General features: G+C 44.9%; 1 long non-coding RNA gene across 1 annotated transcript; it reads left to right on the top strand.

The window, feature by feature from the left end:
- The first annotated feature begins 1,576 nt into the window (after positions 1–1,576).
- On the top strand, positions 1,577–20,057 carry LOC122466383. The gene is made up of 3 exons (XR_006291819.1): positions 1,577–1,703; positions 14,919–14,926; positions 20,047–20,057. It is a non-coding gene; the product is annotated as an uncharacterized LOC122466383 (long non-coding RNA).
- Positions 20,058–22,317: the final 2,260 nt, after the last annotated feature.

Genomic DNA, 22,317 nt, shown 5'->3' with positions numbered 1-22,317 from the left:
CAAAGTATGCATCCGATGAAGTGAGCTGTGGCTCACGAAAGCTCATGCTCAAATAAATTGGTTAGTCTCTAAGGTGCCACAAGTCCTCCTTTTCTTTTTGCGAATACAGACTAACACGGCTGTTACTCTGAAACCTGTCATTTATCATTCTTTCCGTAATTTTGCCCACACATAGCGTGAGGGCAATAGGTCTATATTCATCAGGTCTTGTCCATAATTTGACAGGTTTTCCTATCAGTTTAACCATCACTTGCTTCCATTCTGCCAGCAGCATTCCTTTTCTCCATATATTGTATAATTTCAATAAATTCTTAAACTCCCTTCCGGTAGGTGCTTAACCATTGCATTACATATGCTGTTTGCCTGGGACTGTATATCTACTTTTGTCTAGGCAGTGGTGTTGTAGCCATGTCAGTCCCAGGATATTAGAGAGAGAAGGTGGGTGAGTTCATATCTTTTACTGGACCAACTTCTGTTGGTAAGAGAGGAGCTTTCGACCTACACAGAGCTCTTCTTCAGGTCTGGGAAAGATACTGAGAGTGTCACAGCTAAATACAAAGTCAAGCAGGCAGTTTAGCATAAGTAGTTCATATGCTAAGGGCCCTGTGAAGGAGCAGAGAAACTGCTGCCTCGCACAGCAGGGGTTAAAGAGAACCTGTGGGTTCAGCTAGCCCCGCCCCACTATACTTGCAGCCAGTGCCAGGCCTGGAGGGGGAGAAAAGAAGGGAGCTTGGCGCAGTCAGGCGCTGATTGGCGAGGAGGCAGGAGTTTTCTGTTTACCTGCCTGAAGGGATGGAGCAGCAACCTGCCACCCAATGCAGTCACTGGAGGCAAGTAAGCCTGCCCCTTGCCCAGGGGAACCTGCAGATAAGCCCCAACTGTGGGGTAACTAGATTAGAGGGGCCACGCCCCAAACTAATGAGACTTGAGTAGGAAGTAGCCCAGGGAAAGCAATTTGGACCCTCCCCCCAATCAACGATTTAGCCACTAGGCCACCTGGCCACTGAAGGCTCTGTCACAGGCCCATTGAAGGTGATGTAGTTCTTAACACCCCTCTAGTCATAAAACAAAAAAGGGAGTTAAGGGGTTACAGATTGTTGTAATAAATCAAATCCAGTGTCTCTGTTAAGACCATGAATTTTATTGCCCAGCAACGTTATGAATTTAAGCTCCCAGGCTCACCTTTTGAAAGTGTTGTGCCAGTTTCCTTTGAGGATGAGGACTGATAGCAATCACTCTACATCTGACTATGGGAAACGTCTACACCCAAGGTGAAATGGTGGTTTTGAATTATTTTCCTGTGTGACTTCATGTGAGAGAGTGTACTGGTTATCTAGTTTCACCCACATAGCAGTTGTTGGGGCATTTAGTGACTGGATGAGGTATATCACATGTTGTGATAGGCATCCATAGAACTCATTGATCTTGAAAGGTGTGTTGTGGAGAGTGTTGATCATTGTAGTAGTGAAAATATGTCTACAGATTTTGCATCTGTTGTTCTGGCAGAGTCCGGTGCTGCTTTGAGTTGGTGTATCCTGGTCTATGGGGGATCTTGCTTCTGATGATGAAGAGCTTGGAGAGATTGGGGGGTTGTTTGAAGGCCAGAAGAGGGGTTCAGGAAAGATTTCTTTCAGGATGGGGTCCCCATTGAGTATGGGTTGTATTTGTTTGATGATACCCCACATGGATTCCAGTGTGGGATGGTTGGTGACAACTAGGGGGGTTTATTTCTGTGTTGAAGCAGGTTCTCTGAGGGTATTTGGGTGGCTTGTTCCATGATGCAATCTGTTTGAAATCTGAAATCTAACCACTAGCTAGTGATCAAACTAGCAGACAAAGGGGATGCCATTGTAGTCCTCAACCATGACAACTACATACACAAGGCCAACAGTCAACTCTCCAGCACCACTTACTATAAGGAAATCAAAGACAACCCCACACCACAATTTACCCAGAAACTTAAGGATATCATCAAATCCTTCCCCAAACAACTCCAAGACAAACTCATCCTCCATAAACCCATCCCAGGGAGCTTCTACATGCTTCCCAAGATACACAAACAAGGGAACCCAGGCAGACCCATCATATCTGGCCTCAACACTCTTATTGAAGGAATATCAGGACTCATAAAAATATCCTCAAACAATTCACCACACAAAGGACCAGCTTTGTCCAGAACACAACCAACTTCCTCAACAAACTCCTCAATGGTAACAACCTTCCTCAGAACACCATCTTTGCCACTATGGCTGTCAGGTCCCTATACACCAAGATCCCTCACAATGACAGCATAGCTGCCTGCCTCCAATATTTACAAGACAACGGAAAACCCTCAGATATACACCCCAAACTCATCCATTTCATCCTCACCCATAACAATTTTATATTCCAGGTTTCAGAGTAACAGCCATGTTAGTGTGTATTTGCAAAAAGAAAAGGAATACTTGTGGCACCTTAGAGACTAACCAATTTATTTGAGCATAAGCTTTCGTGAGCTACAGCTCACTTCATCAGATGCATACTGTGGAAAATTTTATATTCAACAACAAACAAGCACTTTGTCCATACCATGAGAACAGCCATAGGTACTAGGATGGCTCCCCAATATGTCAACTTCTTCATGGGCCGCCTTGAAGAAGAATTTCTGGACAAATGAATCACAAAACCAGTGATGTACCTGAGATACATTGATGATATTTTCATCCTCTGGACAGATGACTTAAACTCCCTCAAATTTCCACTGCAACTCCAACCACGACCAGCTGTTCATTAGACTGTCTCTGTAAAACTTCCACACTAGCACCAACTTCCTGGACACCATGATCAGCTTCAACAAAAGAATCCTAGTAACCACCCCAAACACACCAAGAAATCAGTTATCTACAGCCAGGCACTCCAATACCACAGAATATGCTCTGAGGAGAAAGTTAGGGATATATACCTTACACTCAAAACTGGCTTCACCAAACAAAGACACTCCACCAGAGAAGTTGATTGCATCACGGAACAGGACACCCAAATACCCATTCCACCAGCTAGATTTCTTAGTTTGTAGCAATTCAATGTCTTACGTACATCTAGGCTGGCTGCTGCTACAACTTCCTTTCTTATATTATCATGAAATTCCTCTAGATTATCACTTATATAATTGATACTTAAATACTCAGTACACTTACCCTTTAAGCTTCCACAATTTGCTTTTCTATGACTCCAGGTAGGAATTCCTTCAGTGTTCTCAACATTACCTTGGCCTTGATATGTAATTACCATAGGGAAGTGATCACTTCCCATTCCATCTTCTTTATAGATTTCCCAGCTGCATTTGCTTGCCATATTACTTGTTGCAATTCCCAGATCTAAACATGAGAAGGTTCCATCCACCAAATTAAACCTCATAAGTGCTCCACTATTGAGCAATACCTGGTTGTGCATATCAGTTCCAGGTGTTTGCCACTAACATCAGTTTTCCTGCTTCCTCATAATTCATTATGGCTATTGAGGTCTCCACAAATAATATATGGGCCTTTGACCCCCTTAACTAACTCTTCTAATTCTAGATTGTCTAGTTTTTTACATGGGTTGTAAACATTATCGATTCATATGAAAGTAAGAATATTCTCAACGGTGTTGTACTCAAAACGGAAGTTCTGGACATCTATTTCAATGTAACTAAGACCTTCCTTTATAAATATACAGACCCCTCCTCCTCTTGTTATTTCTCTGTCACATCTGATTATATCATACTTTGGAAGTCTAAACATAAGTTCTCACTGACCATGTTTCTTGCACACATATCACATCAGGTTTGTTTTCCATTTCAAAAACAGCTTTTTCTTTCATTCCTGACCAGGTCTTATTAAACTGTGTGTGTTCCAGCAAAAAACCATTAGAACCATGTTGTTTAAATGATATTATTACTTTCACTTAAAATTGCATGAATGCCATCTATCAAGAGATTGCAAATACTTCTCTGCCACTTTCGTTATATTTTTTCTTCAATCTTCTTCCCTGTCTCTAAAGTGCACTTAATCACTGCTATCATAAATGCTATACATCTCCCTTTGCCCGCAAGCTGTACATCTTCATCTGTTCCCCTTATATTATCTTTCCTGTCCTAAGCTGCATATTGTTGTACAGTAGCTCTTGACCCTCACTGGCATTTACCTCCTTCTCCACATTCCACTGTGAATCTCTCTCAGCCGCTCCCAGCCTAAATAGCCAGCCTGGCCTGCTCAGCCAGCCAGCTTCAGCCCTACTACACCAGCCCCCTTCTGCCTGCAACTTCCTGGCTTTACACAAGCTCAGCCTGCTCCTGTCCAGCTGGGCTTCACCTTCAGTTAGTGCTAATCCAGCCCTGGCTCTCCTCCAGGGACAGCCTATAAGGTTAATTGGCCCTTTTTAACCCGCTCCGGATTTGTGCAGGGTGGACACCCCACCACACAGACATTGACCCAAATCAAACCCCATAGATCCCAACCCTTCAGAAAGGTCTAGGTCGAGACCTGGGGAAGAGATCTGTGAAGCTCGAAAGCTTGTCCTTTCCACCAACAGCAGTTGGTCCAAGATGTTACCTGTCCTACCTCATCCATCTTAGATCCAGATGCAAAGTCCAGCTCCAGATGCAAACTTTGTCGGCACGTAGCCAGGCCCAGCCAAATCCCCAGTTCTAAACATGCCCCCTTCCCCACAAACTCTGGAAATGCTCAGATTCTAGCTGCATGCTGCAGCCCCAATTCTGTTGAACATAAGTTACTTTCTTTCACAAAGTCACCTCTGAAAGCACAGAGCACCGCGAGCATTTCAATTGTTCAGACGTTTTATTCCTCTCTAATCACATCGGATGAGATTTTAATTCATTCTTTCAGTTTTCAGGCTGGTTGAGCAGTCAGACTGGCTCTTATCCCTTGTCTGATAGGATCCCAAATTTAATTAGTCCACAAAGTCCATGTCCACAGGTTTCTATCTTAAATTTAAATATATATATATATATCAGTGTATTCCCTATTGATCAGGTGGCTTAGTGGGGATCATGTCGGACAGGCTGAGAAAGGAAAGTTAGTCTGTCCTCAGGATTCTATTCAAATACATCTGTGCTAGCTTGACATGCCTCAGAACTGGCCCTCAGGAACGTTCAGCTCCCAAGAGACACCAAATCAGATACATCCATAGTGGTTTGTCTTGTGCTTTCAACAGTCTTTCTGAACTCCCTTTGTTTGGGACAAAACTGCCAAGAAGGTGTGATGCATCCTTCTCCCAGTGCTCTTTTGCTCAGAGCCAACAGCAGCTAAGGAGAGCCCTGGCAGCATTGAATCGAAGGGCTGGAAGGGACCTTGAGAGGTCTTCTAGTCCAGTCCCCTGCACTCAAGGCAGGATTAAGTATTTTCGAGACCATCCCTGACAGGTGCATGGCTCCAATGGAGCCTGCAATGCAGAGAGGAGTTGGCACACAGTTTCTAGGCAAGTTTCCCCACCCTCCTGCAGACCCAGGGCCGGGGATCCATGGATTTGCAGGGGTGGAATCATCCAGTTTTGCAAACATAGCACCACAGGGTCTGTTTAAGCAAGTTGCTGTCCCTCTGCTCTCCCTCCTCCTCCATAGTCCCTCGCTAGCAGTTCTGAATGGACCAATTTTCTCTTTACATTCCGTCAACAGCCAGCACATCTGAAGGAGCCTGCACCGTTGGCAGAAATTCTTTCGTGGATCAGCATTTGCTACCGTATTTCTTTTTGCCCTGCAAATTAACCTTTCGCTGGATTCTGCTTATGTTTCTATAGCTCTCCCCCTCGCCAGACTGTTCATATTTTCCTTAAGCCGTCTGTTTCTTGCTTTACATCTCTTCTCAAACCACATTGTCCCCTTGCTCTTTTTGTTGATATTTAGACACGGTGGGTTTGACTTTCAATTATAGTCTCTCCTGCTGGTCCTTAGAAGGACACTGCCATTACAAACCTACTGTATTAAAAATATTCCTTACCTTGGTCACTAACAATGCCTTCTCCTATTAAAACTGAAATCATGATAAAAATCATTAGACAGGAAGAATGGGTTGTGGTCAAGGCAGCCAGTTGGGATTCAGGAGACCTGGATCCAAATTCCAGCTCAGACATAGATTCTGTGGGTATGTCCACACTACAGAGAAAAACCTGCGGCACTCAGGGTATGTCTACACTACGGAATAAGGTCAAATTTATAGAAGTCGGTTTTTTAGAAATCGGTTTTATATATTCGAGTGTGTGTGTCCCCACAGAAAATGCTCTAAGTGCATTAAGTGCATTAACTCGGCGGAGAGCTTCCACAGTACCGAGGCTAGAGTCGACTTCCGGAGCGTTGCACTGTGGGTGGCTATCCCACAGTTCCCGCAGTCTCCGCGGCCCATTGGAATTCTGGGTTGAGATCCCAATGCCTGATGGGGCAAAAACATTGTTGCGGGTGGCGATACGAATTGCTAGCAGTCCTATTGCATCATCTTCTGCCGGGCAGGCAAGAGATGAGGATGGCTAGCAGTCATATTGTACCATCTTCTGCCGAGCAGCCATGAGATGTGGATGGCTTGCAGTCCTTCTGCACCGTCTGCTGCCAGCCAAAGATGTAGAAGATAGATGGAGTGGATCAAAACAAGAAATAGACCAGATTTGTTGTGTACTCATTTGGTTACCCCCCTCCCCCGTCTAGGGGACTCATTTCTCTAGGTTACACTGCAGTCAGTCACAGAGAAGGTGCAGCGAGGTAAATCTAGCCATGTATCAATCAGAGGCCAGACTAACCTCCTTGTTCCAATAAGAACAATAACTTAGGTGCACCATTTCTTATTGGAACCCTCCATGAAGTCCTGCCTGAAATACTCCTTGATGTAAAGCCACCCCCTTTGTTGATTTTAGCTCCCTGAAGCCAACCCTGTAAGCCGTGTCGTCAGTCGCCCCTCCCTCCGTCAGAGCAACGGCAGACAATTGTTCCGCGTCTTTTTTCTGGGCGGACGCCATACCAAGGCAAGCATGGAGGCCGCTCAGCTCACTTTGGCAATTAGGAGCACATTAAACACCACACGCATTATCCAGCAGTATATGCAGCACCAGAACTTGGCAGAGCGATACCGGGCGAGGAGGCGACATCAGCGCAGTCATGTGAGTGATCAGGACATGGACACAGATTTCTCTGAAAGCATGGGCCCTGCCAATGCATGCATCATGGTGCTAATGGGGCAGGTTCATGCTGTGGAACGCCGATTCTGGGCTCAGGAAACAAGCACAGACTGGTGGGACCGCATAGTGTTGCAGGTCTGGGACGATTCCCAGTGGCTGCGAAACTTTCGCATGCGTAAGGGCACTTTCATGGAACTTTGTGACTTGCTTTCCCCTGCCATGGGACGCATGAATACCAAGACGAGAGCAGCCCTCACAGTTGAGAAGCGAGTGGCAATAGCCCTGTGGAAGCTTGCAACGCCAGACAGCTACCGGTCAGTTGGGAATCAATTTGGAGTGGGCAAATCTACTGTGGGGGCTGCTGTGATGCAAGTAGCCCACGCAATCAAAGATCTGCTGATATCAAGGGTAGTGACCCTGGGAAACGTGCAGGTCATAGTGGATGGCTTTGATGCAATGGGATTCCCTAACTGTGGTGGGGCCATAGACGGAACCCATATCCCTATCTTGGCACCGGAGCACCAAGCCGCCGAGTACATAAACCGCAAGGGGTACTTTTCAATAGTGCTGCAAGCTCTGGTGGATCACAAGGGATTTTTCACCAACATCAACGTGGGATGGCTGGGAAAGGTACATGACGCTCGCATCTTCAGGAACTCTGGACTGTTTCAAAAGCTGCAGGAAGGGACTTTATTCCCAGACCAGAAAATAATTGTTGGGGATGTTGAAATGCCTATAATTATCCTGGGGGACCCAGCCTACCCCTTAATGCCATGGCTCATGAAGCCGTACACAGGCAGCCTGGACAGTAGTCAGGAGCTGTTCAACTACAGGCTGAGCAAGTGCAGAAAGGTGATAGAATGTGCATTTGGACGTTTAAAGGCGCGCTGGCGCAGTTTACTGACTCGCTTAGACCTCAGCGAAACCAATATTCCCACTGTTATTACTGCTTGCTGTGTGCTCCACAATATCTGTGAGAGTAAGGGGGAAACGTTTATGGCGGGGTGGGAGGTTGAGGCAAATCGCCTGGCTGCTGGTTACGCGCAGCCAGACACCAGGGCGGTTAGAAGAGCACAGGAGGGCGTGGTACGCATCAGAGAAGCTTTGAAAACCAGTTTCATGACTGGCCAGGCTACAGTGTGAAAGTTCTGTTTGTTTCTCCTTGATGAAACCCCCCGCCCCTTGGTTCACTCTACTTCCCTGTAAGCTAACCACCCTCCCCTCCTCCCTTCGATCACCGCTTGCAGAGGCAATAAAGTCATTGTTGCTTCACATTCATGCATTCTTTATTCATTCATCACACAAATAGGGGGATGACTACCAAGGTAGCCCAGGAGGGGTGGTGGAGGAGGGAAGGAAAATGCCACACAGCACTTTAAAAGTTTACAACTTTAAAATTTATTGAATGCCAGCCTTCTGTTTTTTGGCCAATCCTCTGTGGCGGAGTGGCTGGTTGGCCGGAGGCCCCTCCACTGCGTTCTTGGGCGTCTGGGTGTGGAGGCTATGGAACTTGGGGAGGAGGGCGGTTGGTTACACAGGGGCTGTAGTGGCAGTCTGTGCTCTAGCTGCCTTTGCTGCAGCTCAACCATACACTGGACCATACTGGGTTGATCCTCCAGCAGCCTCAGCATTGAATCCTGCCTCCTCTCATCACGCTGCCGCCACATTTGAGCTTCAGCCCTGTCTTCAGCCCGCCACTTACTCTCTTCAGCCCGCCACCTCTCCTCCCGGTCATTTTGTGCTTTCCTGCACTCGGACATTATTTGCCTCCAAGCATTCGTCTGTGCTCTGTCAGTGTGGGAGGACAGCATGAGCTCAGAGAACATTTCATCATGAGTGCGGTTTTTTTTCTTTCTAATCTTCACTAGCCTCTGGGAAGGAGAAGATCCTGTGATCATTGAAACACATGCAGCTGGTGGAGAAAAAAAAAAAGGACAGCGGTATTTAAAAAGACACATTTTATAAAACAGTGGCTACACTCTTTCAGGGTAAACCTTGCTGTTAACATTACATACATAGCACATGTGCTTTTGTTACAAGGTCGCATTTTGCCTCCCCCCACCGCGTGGCTACCCCCTCAACCCTTCCCCCTCCCCGTGGCTAACAGCGGGGAACATTTCTGTTCAGCCACAGGCAAACAGCCCAGCAGGAACGGGCACCTCTGAGTGTCCCCTAAAGAAAAGCACCCTATTTCAACCAGGTGACCATGAATGATATCTCACTCTCCTGAGGATAACACAGAGAGATAAAGAACGGATGTTGTTTGAACACCAGCAAACATACACTGCAATGCTTTGTTGTACAATGATTCCCGAGTACGTGTTACTGGCCTGGAGTGGTAAAGTGTCCTACCATGGAGGACGCAATAAGGCTGCCCTCCCCAGAAACCTTTTGCAAAGGCTTTGGGAGTACATCCAGGAGAGCCGCGAATGCCAGGGCAAATTAATCCTTTCACATGCTTGCTTTTAAACCATGTATAGTATTTTAAAAGGTACACTCACCAGAGGTCCCTTCTCCGCCTGCCGGGTCCAGGAGGCAGCCTTGGGTGGGTTTGGGGGGTACTGGCTCCAGGTCCAGGGTGAGAAACAGTTCCTGGCTGTCGGGAAAACCAGTTTCTCCGCTTGCTTGCTGTGAGCTGTCTACAACCTCATCATCATCATCATCATCTTCTTCGTCCCCAAAACCTGCTTCCGTGTTGCCTCCATCTCCACTGAAGGAGTCAAACAACACAGCTGGGGTAGTGGTGGCTGAACCCCCTAAAATGGCATGCAGCTCATCATAGAAGCGGCATGTTTGGGGCTCTGACCCGGAGCGGCCGTTCGCCTCTCTGGTTTTCTGGTAGGCTTGCCTCAGCTCCTTCAGTTTCACGCGGCACTGCTTTGGGTCCCTGTTATGGCCTCTGTCCTTCATGCCCTGGGAGATTTTGACAAAGGTTTTGGCATTTCGAAAACTGGAACGGAGTTCTCATAGCACGGATTCCTCTCCCCATACAGCGATCAGATCCCGTACCTCCCGTTCAGTCCATGCTGGAGCTCTTTTGCGATTCTGGGACTCCATCATGGTCACCTCTGCTGATGAGCTCTGCATGGTCACCTGCAGCTTGCCACGCTGGCCAAACAGGAAATGAGATTCAAAAGTTCATGGTTCTTTTCCTGTCTACCTGGCCAGTGCATCTGAGTTGAGAGTGCTGTCCAGAGCGGTCACAATGGAGCACTCTGGGATAGCTCCCGGAGGCCAATACCGTCGAATTGTGTCCACAGTACCCCAAATTCGACCCAGCAAGGCCGATTTAAGCGCTAATCTACTTGTCAGGGATGGAGTAAGGAAATCGATTTTAAGAGCCCTTTAAGTCGAAATAAAGGGCTTCATCATGTGGACGAGTGCAGGTTTACATCGATTTAACGCTGCTAAATTCGACCTAAAGTCCTAGTGTAGACCAGGGCTTAGAGACTAACAAATTTATTTGCGCATAAGCTTTCATCTGAATGCATCCGATGAAGTGAGCTGTAGCTCACAAAAGCTTATGCTCAAATAAATTTGTTAGTCTCTAAGGTGCCACAAGTACTCCTTTTCTTTTTGCGGATACAGACTAACACGGCTGCTACTCTGAAACCTGTCCCTTACAGTAACTTCTCCATGTGCTCAACTCCCTTGGGCAAGGAGCTATTCACCTTAGAGAGCTCTTCCCAGCCTGGATTTTCCCTCAGACCCCTTTGGACTGGCCTTCACTGAATGTCCGACACTTTACCCAATAAAGGGGAAAGGACCCCTCATTGTGTTTAAGTGCCCATTCATCTCCCTCACTCTCACTAGACACAGCATCTCACTTACTCTTACTTCCCAGAGTGGCACTGCTTGTCTGACACAATGAACAGCTCTCCCAGTGGTCCAGGGTGGAATTACACCTTCCTTTTTCAACCCAACACTCAATTTAAACATTTGCTTTAAACTCTCTTCTGGGATACGAATATCAATATACTCTACATAAGCAAAACCAATACCAAAAATACAGCCTCTTTCTTCCATGACCCTACACTTCCAATTACCAAGTGGTAATTACAAGACACTTATTAAATGTGTGGGCGTAATGAGGCTGCATTATGTACTATTCTTTTATGGAAAAAACATTATTTATAGTTAACAGCTAGTTTAAAGCTTCAATCTGTTTTTAAATTTGAACAAAGTGGCTTTAGCTCTGAGAACTCAAGTACGCAGAAGCCTATTAAATAAAGGAGAGAGAGTGAGAGGAGATAACTCAAAAGTCATTTTTACTAAGAAGCTTCAAAGGGGATCACCAGCAGTAAATGCTTCCTGAAGCTGTGAATTAATCATCTAAGAACAAACAATGTTGGACTAAAATCTGAAAGTTGGAGGGTATGATTTAGACCAAGCTCCCAAAACTATTGTCCTTGTCTACTAATTTCCAAGACTATTGACCAAAGGGCCACCAATGAAAACTACATTGAAGATAAATAGCAAGACTATGTTGTTGCAACCACTACTGGAATACTGTGTCCAGTTCTGACGTCCACCATTCAAGAAGTATGTTAATAAATTGGAGAGGGCTCAGAGAAGATCCACAAAAATGACTAAAGGATTAGAAACCTGTCTTATAATGATAGACTCAAAGGGCTCCATCTATTTAGCTTAACAAAAAGAAGGTTAAGGGGTGATATGGGGAACAAATCTTTAATAAAGGACTTTTCAATCTAGCAGAGAAAGGTATAACATGACCCAATGGCTGGAAGCTGAAGCTAGGCAAATTCAGACTAGAAATAAGACGTAGATTTTTAATAGTGAGAGTGATTAACCACTGGAACAATTTACCAAGGGTCATGGTGGATTCTCCATCACTGACAACTTTTAAATCAAAATTGAGTGTTCTTCTAAAAAATCTGCTCTACAAATTATTTGTGGGAAGTTTTAGGGCTTGTATTACAGAGAATGTCAGACTAGGTGATCACAATGGTCCCTTGTAGCCTTGGAATCTATGAACATACATTGGGGCTCAATCCAACTACCGAAGAAGTCAGTGGGAGTCTTTCTATAGTCGGAGTTCATACATTCATAGACAAAGCTTCAGTGTGAAATGTCATTACACATTGCATCTTGGGCAGTGCACAGTAGTTGAGGCAGGTCTGAAAGAGAGACCAAGCCTCACTCACTGAACACTTTGTATCTAAATGACTCTCATGAACCCTGGCATACACAATATACAGCACAGCACTACAAGATGCTATATATGCATGTGAGACAGATATGGCATTTTCCTGCAATATCCTTGACAAATCTTATTGAATTAAATTGTAGCATCTTTGGAGCCCATTGTATTAAATGCAAAGATGTTATATTACTGTGGGCATGGAGCATCAGAGGACTATAGAACAACAGGGCAAATGACGGTGTTGGGAGTGGGTGGGTCCAGGGAGTGGTGCAGCTTCCTGATCCCATGCTGGGAGCCCAATTCCTGCTCGGCATAGCCAGCGGGAGAGAGGAGACCCCGTCTGGGAGCAGTGGGGAGGCGCTGGCAGATTATTGAGGACTGACATCTGTGCATTACGGGGCATACAAAGCAAGGAAGTGGTTCCCAGATATGCTGGAAGTCGTTGGAGGTGGCAGGTCCTTGTGCCCCTTGAGGACTGCACCTCGCTGCCCCAACACAAGGACCCCCACACACACCTCCTACTGCCTCCAGCACTCCTGGCCTTTGTAAAAGAAAATCATGCCTCACCAATCTATTAAAATTCTTTGAGGGGGTCACAAACATATGGACACGGGTGATCCAATATCAGATACTTGAACTTTCAGAACACCTTTTACAAGGCCCCTCACCAAAGGCTCTTAAGCAAAGTCAGCCATGATGGAATAAAAGAGAAGGTCTTCTTATGGATTGGTAACTGGTTAAAATATAGGAAACAAAGGGTAGGACTAAAAGGTCAGTTTTCAGAAGAGATCTGTACTGGGACCAGTCCTATCAACATATTCATAAATGATCTGGAAAAAGGGGTAAACAGTGAGGTGGCAAAATTTGCAGATGATACAAAACTACTAAAGATAGTTAAGTCCCAAGCAGACTGCAAAGAGCTACAAAAGATCTCACAAAACTGGGTGACTGGGCAACAAAATGGCAGATGAAATTCAATGTTGATAAATGCAAAGTAATGCACATTGGAAAACATAATCCCAACTATACATACAAAATGATCGGGTCTAAATTAGCTGTTACATCTCAAGAAAGATCTTGGAGTCCTTGTGGATACTTCTCTGAAAACAGCTGCTTAATGTGCAGCGGCAGTCAAAAAAGCCAGCAGAATGTTAGGAACCATTAAGAAAGGGATGGATAGTAAATTAGAAAATATCATAATGCCACTATATAAATCCATGGTCTGCCCACATCTTGAATACTGCGTGCAGTTCTGGTTGCCCCATCTCGAAAAACATATATTAGAACTGGAAAAAGTACAGGAGAAGGATCACTCAAAGTTACTGTTTTGTTCATTCCTTCTGAAACATCTGGCACTGGCCACTGTCAGAGACAGGACCCTGGGCTAGATGGACCATTGATCTGACCCAGTATGGCTGTTCTTATTGTAGTTCTGGATAATCCTTATTTTCAGTCTTATAGTATCAGTTTCCCGGATAACAGTTGCTTTGAATGCTTATTTGCCTCCTCCCCCATTATAATAAACCCTTACTGGCAGAGCTAGAATCTCTTATTGAGATGTTGATTGATACTTGTCCAATGGCAAATTTTATTCTTTTAGGTGATTTCAATGCTCAGCTGGATGCGGAAGATAAGGAAATGTGAAATTTATCATATGGTGCATTCAGTGACAGGCTGTTTGCTTTCCCTCAAGAAATACTAAAGATAAAATAATAAATTCCACAGGCCAGAAATATTCAGTGATTTTGGATAGATTCAGGAAAGGAGGTTTTATTGGTAGCGGTGGTGAGGAAACAGTGGGGCACTTTACCTCCACCCGTTAGAGGGGGGAGTGCGATTGACTATATTGCAGTCCCAATTTTAACATGGCTTTGTTTTTCTAATTTTTCAGTGGCCCTTAAGTCCAAAAGTGACCACCAAATTAACTTATAGGTTAATTTTTGCCTTCCAGCCCCAGGTTTTTGGTCAATCCCTGTTAGATAGTATTCCACTTCTAATTCTGAAGCCTTAAATATGAGGCCAATTAAGTGGAATCCACTGGTTAAATCTAAAACTGAAGTAAAACCTCTCCTCTAGTTATCTGCTAAGGTTAAAAAAAATAAGTTTTTAGGTCAGTCTATCCCCTGAGGTCTTTAAATATTATACAAAAAATTACAGGTTGATCTGAGCACCCAAAACTTTGAGTTTTACCCTTTGAAAGATAAAGAGAATTTTGTATGATGCAGATTGTTTTCATCATAAAAAACAGCTACACATTAGGGCCAGGAAGATAAGGAAAGGAAGGATAGTTCACAAGATTCCATACAAGAGCTAGGTAATTTTAGAAAGCTGTTAAAAATATTGCTGGAAAAGGAAAAGTTGGAGCATTGTATAGCGCTGAGAAAGAATTTGAATCTGCTGCCAAAATGGAAAATTTGATATATTTTTGGAAACTGGTAGCACTGGGCTCCAAGAAGATTAGGAGTAATATTGAACCTCTGATCCCCAAGCATGCATGGCAAAATTATTATTCTGCACTTTAGGAGGATACGCTATGTATTATCTTTTCATCATGATCAGCCTGGTAGAATTCATCCCTTGTTCCCTTCCAGAATGGCCCGCAATATCCAGTAAGGAAGTTGAGTTTATATATTGATCAACAATGTTGTAATAAAGCTCCCAGGGAGGACTTTACACAAGTACTTAAGGAGAATATTAACTGGTGGGCACCTCTTTCAGCTAAACATTTCTCCAATATAAATAATACAGGGATTTTCCCGCTCAGGGTGATTTACCAGTATTATTATCCCACTGTATTGAAAAAGGGGATAAAGATCCAGGGAATTATCACCCAGTCAGCTTATTGGACATTGTCTTAAAAATATATACTAGATATCTTTTGGGGAGACTAGAGGATTGGGCAGAAAAATAGAAAATTATTTGCTGAAGAAGAAGCTGTATTAACTTTTTCTTTTCACAGCTCATCACAGGCAAACTGAGGCCAAGATTAGCACAGGCTTGAAGGGCAATGAACTGATTGCATCCCAGTTACAAAGGGGGTTCATCAGAGCGGTCTGTTAGCCCCTTTTCTTTTTAACATGTATATTAATGTTGTTGGTTTAGTATTGAAAGGAGATCAGTATTTTCCCCCTAAAACCACTAATGACCCTATGGCTGTCTTCTTATATGCAGATAATCTTATTCTATCACCACAAACAGTAGGACTGACGCATTTATTAAATGCATTTGGTTTATACTGTCAGTGGGAGGGCTTGTGATAAATTACTCCAAAACAAAAGGAACTGATTTTAGTCAAAGACGGAGATTGCATATACGGAGGATTGATGGACAATATATTGAACAAGTTAGTTCTTCCCCGACCTGGATATCTGATTCTCCCAAAATAGGTTGTGGGATAAACATTCAGGTAACAAAAGAGAAGGTCTCAAGTTCAACGCAAGCTATGTTACGTTTCACTTGGACCCGTGGGGGCAACTTAATTTCACCAGACCTTGGCCTCAAACACGAAGTGCTCAGATTTGGTATGTCACAGGGAGATGGGGATAAAATGATCCCATGGGACTGGAAGTGATTCAAAACAAATTTCTTAGGAAGATTCTTGGTCTCACAAGTAATACCCCATCTTCTTCTTCAAACCAAGACAGGCCTGAATTCTGTTCTGTCCGAAGTCCAATACCATAACATCAGTTTTGGGTTTTGCATTCATACCATGCACCCACAATGTTTGCGATGGCTATGCTTAGAGGAAAAGTTCAGTAGGGCTTTTTCATGTAAACTGGTTAGAGTATATTCAAAATTCTTTGCATTCTCTAGGATTCTCAGAACTGGAAATGATTACATTTAAGTTTAAAAATGTGAAATCCCTAATCACGTTGAGATAAGAGGATATTAATAAGCAACTAGACATGGCAGTTGTTTCCATAACAAATACATCACCTTGGTTCCTCCTTGTGAAAAAGACTTATGGGTATGCCAGCTATTTGGACAGTTTTCCTAACAAGTTAAGGAGGGCCTTTACAGCTCTCCACTTTCAATCTATGCAGACAGCTTACTTAGAAAGCTGATATGTAATGGCATTGAGAAATGTAACCACCTCTGTCCATGGGACTCTGAACAGGTGGAAGACGTACCCCGTTGTTTATTACATTGTAATTTGTAGGGCTGTCAAATGATTAAAAAAATAATCACGATTAATCGCCATTTTAATCGCACTGTTAATAATACCATTTATTTAAATATTTTTGATGTTTTCTACATTTTCAAATATATTGATTTCAGTTACAACACAGAATACAAAGTGTGCAGTGCTCAGTTCAAAAATAATAATATAAAGTGAGCACTGCACACTTTGTATTCTGTGTTGTACCGGAAATCAATATATTTGAAAATGTAGAAAACATCAAAAATATTTAAATAAATGGTATTCTGTTATTGTTTAATAGTGCGATTAAAACGGCAATTAATCGTGATTATTTTTTAATTGAGTTGATGTTTTGAGTTAAATCGCTTGAGTTAACTGTGATTAATTGACAGCCCTAGTAATTTATATTGCCAGTTTAGTCCAAAAATGGCTTTCCGTGATTCTGACCCAATGCCTTTTTCTACGACCTCTCAGAAAATAGAATATTTATTAGGAACTGACACTATCTGTGATCTGAGCAGTTGCCCTATTTGCATGGTCAGCTCATAAAACCAGGAAAAGGCAAAGTGGCATGGCGATTATATATGCTTTAATTGGTTTATGTTCTTTTTAATTTTTATTTATATATATTATCATAGAATCATAGATGAGTAGGGTTGGAAGAGACCTCAGGAGGTATCGAGTCCAGTCCCCTCCTCAAAGCAGGACCAACCCCAACTAAATCATCCCAGCCAGGGCTTTGTCAAGCTGGGCCTTAAAAACCTCTAAGGAAGGAGATTCCACCACCTCCCTAGGTAACCCATTCTAGTGCTTCACCACCCTCCTAGTGAAAGAGTGTTTCCTAATATCCAACCTAGACCTCCCCCACTGCAACTTGAGACCATTGCTCCTTGTTCTGTCATCCTGCCATCACTGAGAACAGCTGAGCTCCAGCCTCTCTGGAACCACCTCTCAGGTAGTTGAAGGCTGCTATCAAATCCCCCCTCACTTTTCTCTTCTGCAGACTAAATAAGCCCAGTTCCCTCAGCCTCTCCTCGTAAGCCATATGCCCCAGCCCCCTGATCATTTTCATATACAATTCTGGGTTTAGTTTTACATTTTATTGGAATATTTTGGTTTTGTCACATTAGTCCATGGCTCAGTCGCTATTAATAAACTTGACTTGACCATTGAACAATGTGGCAGACAAAAATGATCTTTAATACATGTAAAGTGGATTTCCTTGGAAATGTCTAGGAGGAGGTGCATGCAAAAACCCAGCCTATTGAAGCTATGGCCTGAGGAGGGGTCCATTGTCCACTGATTGCCTGTTCCCAGAATCATAAGGTGAAAGGCCCAAATTGTATCCAGGAAAGACTGAACTATTCATGGGGGTGCTTGTTCTGAGCTAAGGCTGTTATGAATTTGCAAACATAGAAAAACCCCATGGTGACTGACGGACTGAGCGCCTGCCAGACCCTTTGTTGGAGTTGGAGGTGACCCTCTTAAGCTTAGTAGCATGTGTGTAGGTTTTGTTTATTGTTTTACTATGTTTTCTCTGTAATGCTGTTGCCTTAAGAATATATATGCTTGCTTATAAAGGGCTGTGTGGTAACTTATAACTGTTGGCAGTTACACTGTTCATAAGCCTTCAGAGAGAAAGCAAAGCACAGAGGCTGGCCTGGTTAGGCAATCTGGCTTGCAGGGAATGGCACTGTGTAGGCAGGGAACCGTTCAGCCTGGAAAAACCCCAGGGAGGAGGAAGCGAGATGCGGATCTCTGCTCAAGGGAGGTGCCAGCTGAGGAGCTGGGAACCTAACGTGGGTGCCCTCAAGGGACCCCTGAGGGGGAAATGTCCCAAACCATGACAACGTGTATCTAAGATTGCAGAAGAAAAAGTGTGATATTTATGTTATTATGACTCCACGCTGTGCTCGAACATCAAAATGCCTGCCCTTTACTTGGAGCATTTTATTCACCCTGACTGCAAAATGGGCCCCCAAATTAAATCCCCTACAATTATTTTGCTCAGTTGTGCATAGTGCATTTATCTTCCAGACTCCAGAAGCAGCAGCTGACCTGTAATTTCAGCCTCAACCCCACTGGCCCTTACTTATGCTTATCAAGAAGATTAAAACTGAATTGTAAAAGACATGAAATAAAAATGGTTTTACTGTTTACTGATAGCTCCCCATCGGGACTATATCTGGAAAAGCTCTGATAGCACGGTGCGATCTTAGCTGCAGAATACTCCCCACAGAAGTTCCAGGCTTGTGCAGTTGCTTGGGAAGCCCTGAGATTTCTGTCCAAAGAGATGCTGTCACTGTCTACAAAAAGAACAGGAGGACTTGTGGCACCTTAGAGACTAACAAATTTATTTAAATTATTTATTTAAATGGGTTAGTCTCGAAGGTGCCACAAGCCCTCCTGTTCTTTTTGCGGGTACAGACTAACACGGCTGCCGCTCTGAAACCTGTCCTTATCTAGATCATTTATCTTTGCTGTTAAAATATATTCCTCATAAAGCCACAGTAAGAAAAGGAGTACTTGTGGCACCTTAGAGACTAACCAATTTATTTGAGCATGAGCTTTCGTGAGCTACAGCTCACTTCATCCGATGAAGTGAGCTGTAGCTCATGAAAGCTCATAGTCAAATAAATTGGTTAGTCTCTAAGATGCCACAAGTACTCCTTTTCTTTTTGCGAATACAGACTAACACGGCTGTTACTCTAAAACCACAGTAGTTGGGTTTTCCCTTCCCCGTTCCAACCTCAGGTTTTTAGACAGGGTGCAGCGGTGTATTATTGCCTCGGCCAACAAGGCCAAGGCCTAGGCCGGCAAATTTGCAGGGGTGGCAAATTTATAATAGCAGCCAGAGGTGCCAACTTCCCCTGGCGCCAGTGGGTGCTCGCACCCCCCCTGACCCCGCCCCAACTCCACCCCTTCCCTGCCCCCATTCCAACCCCTTCCCCAAAGTCCACGCCCCAACTCCGCCCCCTCCCTGCTCCTATTGGTCCCCTTCCCCAAATCCCCACCCCGGCCCCGCCTCCTCCCCTTAGCACGCGGCGTTCTCCCTCTTCCCCCCCCCCAGCCACGCAAAGCTGTTTCGTGCACAAGCGTTGGCAGGGAGCGGGGAGAAGCAGGACCCGGCGGCGCGCTCAGGGGAGGAGGCGGAGCGGAGGTGAGCTGGGGCCAGGGGGTGGGGGGAGCTGCCGGTGGGGTCTCTGCCCCGGAGCACCCACGGAACAGCCCCAGAGCACCCACAGAGTCGGCGCCTCTGGACGCTGCAATTCTACCAATCACCGCGCGTATTGAAACCACCAATGACTGCGCGAATTTGTAAAAACAAAACTAAAAACAAGTTCATATGGGGGGGCAATTATTTCCGGGCCTAGGGGGCGGCAAAATCATTAATCCGCCACGGACAGGGCGTATAAATTACATGCTGCAGATCACATTTGGAGGACGTTGAGCCCGAGAAGACCAATCTGAAAAAAAAAAAAACTAGGATCCTGTTATTATTATATCTTCTTCTGTGATTGTGACGAATTCCATGAGTTCCCCCTTCCCTGTACTGGACCACGGTGCCTCCCAGATGCAAAGCATGCCAGGAGAGCTGCAGCTGTGGCAGGTACTTTCCCCCCAGAGAACAGGAAATCTGCATTTCAGGCTCCATTTGACCCTGGGACGCGTTCCCATTATCAGGACGGACTCTGGCAGTCTGGACCATCTGGGTAGCCAGGCGTAGGCCCCACTCTTGTAATTTCCCCTGAATCGTGACATCACGAGGTCTCGGTCTCTCTCACCCACAAGTGCCCAGTGAATGTTGATGGCATTATTGATCGAGTCACAACAAAAAGCTCCTGCAGCTGCATCACCTTTTCATGTAACCCTTTCGATGGCAACAATTCAGCCCCATTAGGGGAGACCAGCTGCAGAGGACATTTCAGGATTATTCATTCCATCCACTCTTGTACCTAGCTGTGGGCATCTCTCCGAATCCGCCAAGTGTGGAACAAAGAGATCCCTAGAGAAACTGCCGGGCAGGAAGCGCACGGTGAGACAGGATTTATTACTTTCGAACAGCACCGCCTTTCTGTACCCGCCTTCTCCTGATTCAACATTTTAAAAGGGAGATAAGAGCAGAGTTAGGTGACAGGTAAATGCAGGCCTAATGAGGGAGAGTTGAGTAGTGCAGTCTGAGCTTTATGACCAGCCTGTCCCCTAGTGTATGGCTACCCTGCAGTCAGACTCACTTGCGTTAGCTGAGCTAGCTTTGATCGAAGCGAACCTTAGCCGTGAAGCCATGGCAGCATGGGATGCACAGCCCCGTCCAAGAGCCTAGGTATGTACCCAAGCGGCTAGCCCATGATGTCAGAGCTTCACCGCTATTGTTATTCGAGCTAGCCAGGGTATATCTGCATGTGTTGCGTCTGAGCGCAGTGGAGACACACCTATGAGTGAAGAGCCCTCTTGCAGAGCAGTGTCGCAAGCAGTCCCGCAGGGGTGCTCTGCAGCTGCCTTGATGTCATCTAAACATTGAAGATGCCCGTGTGCGGACGTATTCCAAAAACGAACAACTAGATGGTGCCACTGACCTGACATTTACACCTCTCTGCATATGTAATTGCAATGATATATCTTACCGGATACTGAGACATTTGAAGATAGGTACCAAGTGGCCTAAATTACTGATGACATGTCAGTGATATATGTGAACCTACAATCCGAAATGTGTGTTAATTCAAAGGTGGAGTCTTCCTACAGAGTCAGCTGGCTGTGGCCAGGGAATGGTCTAGAAACATTCATCCCATAAGTGCTTTTTTTCTCCACAGGGGATTCTTCTAAAAAATTGGTGTCATGGGTCCCAGCTATTAGGTAGCTATTCAAATGGCTGAGATTAAAAACTGCACTGGGGGCTAGAGCCATTGATCAGCCAAGCTACATCTCCCCAGGACCTAGAAATTTAGGGGGTTACTGTTCTTTTAAGAGCTCAGGAATGCAAATCCAATTTCCAGAGGATAGTTCTTGCATTCGTAGTTTGGAACCTTTTAAAGCTGGTAACCCTAAGGCCGTGTCTACATTACTTTGTTCAATATCTTCATTAATGATTTGGAGGATGGTGTGGATTGCACCCTCAGCAAGTTTGCAGATGACACTAAACTGGGAGGAAAGGTAGATACGCTGGAGGGAAAGGGTGGAGTGGGGGCGGGGTCTGGGGCTGAGCCGGGGTTGAGCACCCTGTGGGGAAAGAAGGAAGTCGACTCCTGTGGGTGCAATGCCATGAGGCTGGGAACAACCGTAAGTGCTATTTTGTCATTGGAAACAGATTCAGGAAGTGAGAGGGAGATGGAGGATACAAAGACCACAGGTTATTTGAGTACAGTGTGTAAGGACCTTCCCAGAGACAAAAATACTAGGGTACTAAAGGGCTCTTCAGTTTAGCAGAGGAAGGCATGAGAACCAATGGCTGGAAGTTAAAGCTGCACAAATTCAAAATTAGAAATAAAGGTACCCATTGTTAACTAGGCGGGTAATTAACCACTGGAACAAACTACTAAGGTTAGTGGTGGATTATCCATCTCTTGACATTTTCAGATCCAGACTGGATGCCTAACTAAAGCAGATCGTCCAGAGAAACCCAGGCCGTTAGGCTTGATACAGGAGTAACTGGAGTAAATGCTGTGGCTTGGTGTTATACAGGAGGTCAGACTAGGTGATCTAATGGTCCCTTCTGGCCTGGAACTCTATGAGTCTTCTAATAGGCCAAGACAGAAGAGACTGGTGTCTCAGGCTTCTTCTAAAAATAATCAGACTGGCCCCATTTAGATATGGTCTGAAGTTTTCCGGGATGCTCACTGCTCTTTGGCTTTCCACATTCAGCGATGGGCTC

This window comes from Chelonia mydas, chromosome 6, assembly GCF_015237465.2.
Source record: "Chelonia mydas isolate rCheMyd1 chromosome 6, rCheMyd1.pri.v2, whole genome shotgun sequence".
In the NCBI taxonomy this organism is placed as follows: Eukaryota; Metazoa; Chordata; order Testudines; family Cheloniidae; genus Chelonia; species Chelonia mydas.
The sequence above is the reverse complement of the archived record's forward strand: the minus strand, read 5'-3'. Positions and strand labels throughout refer to the sequence as shown.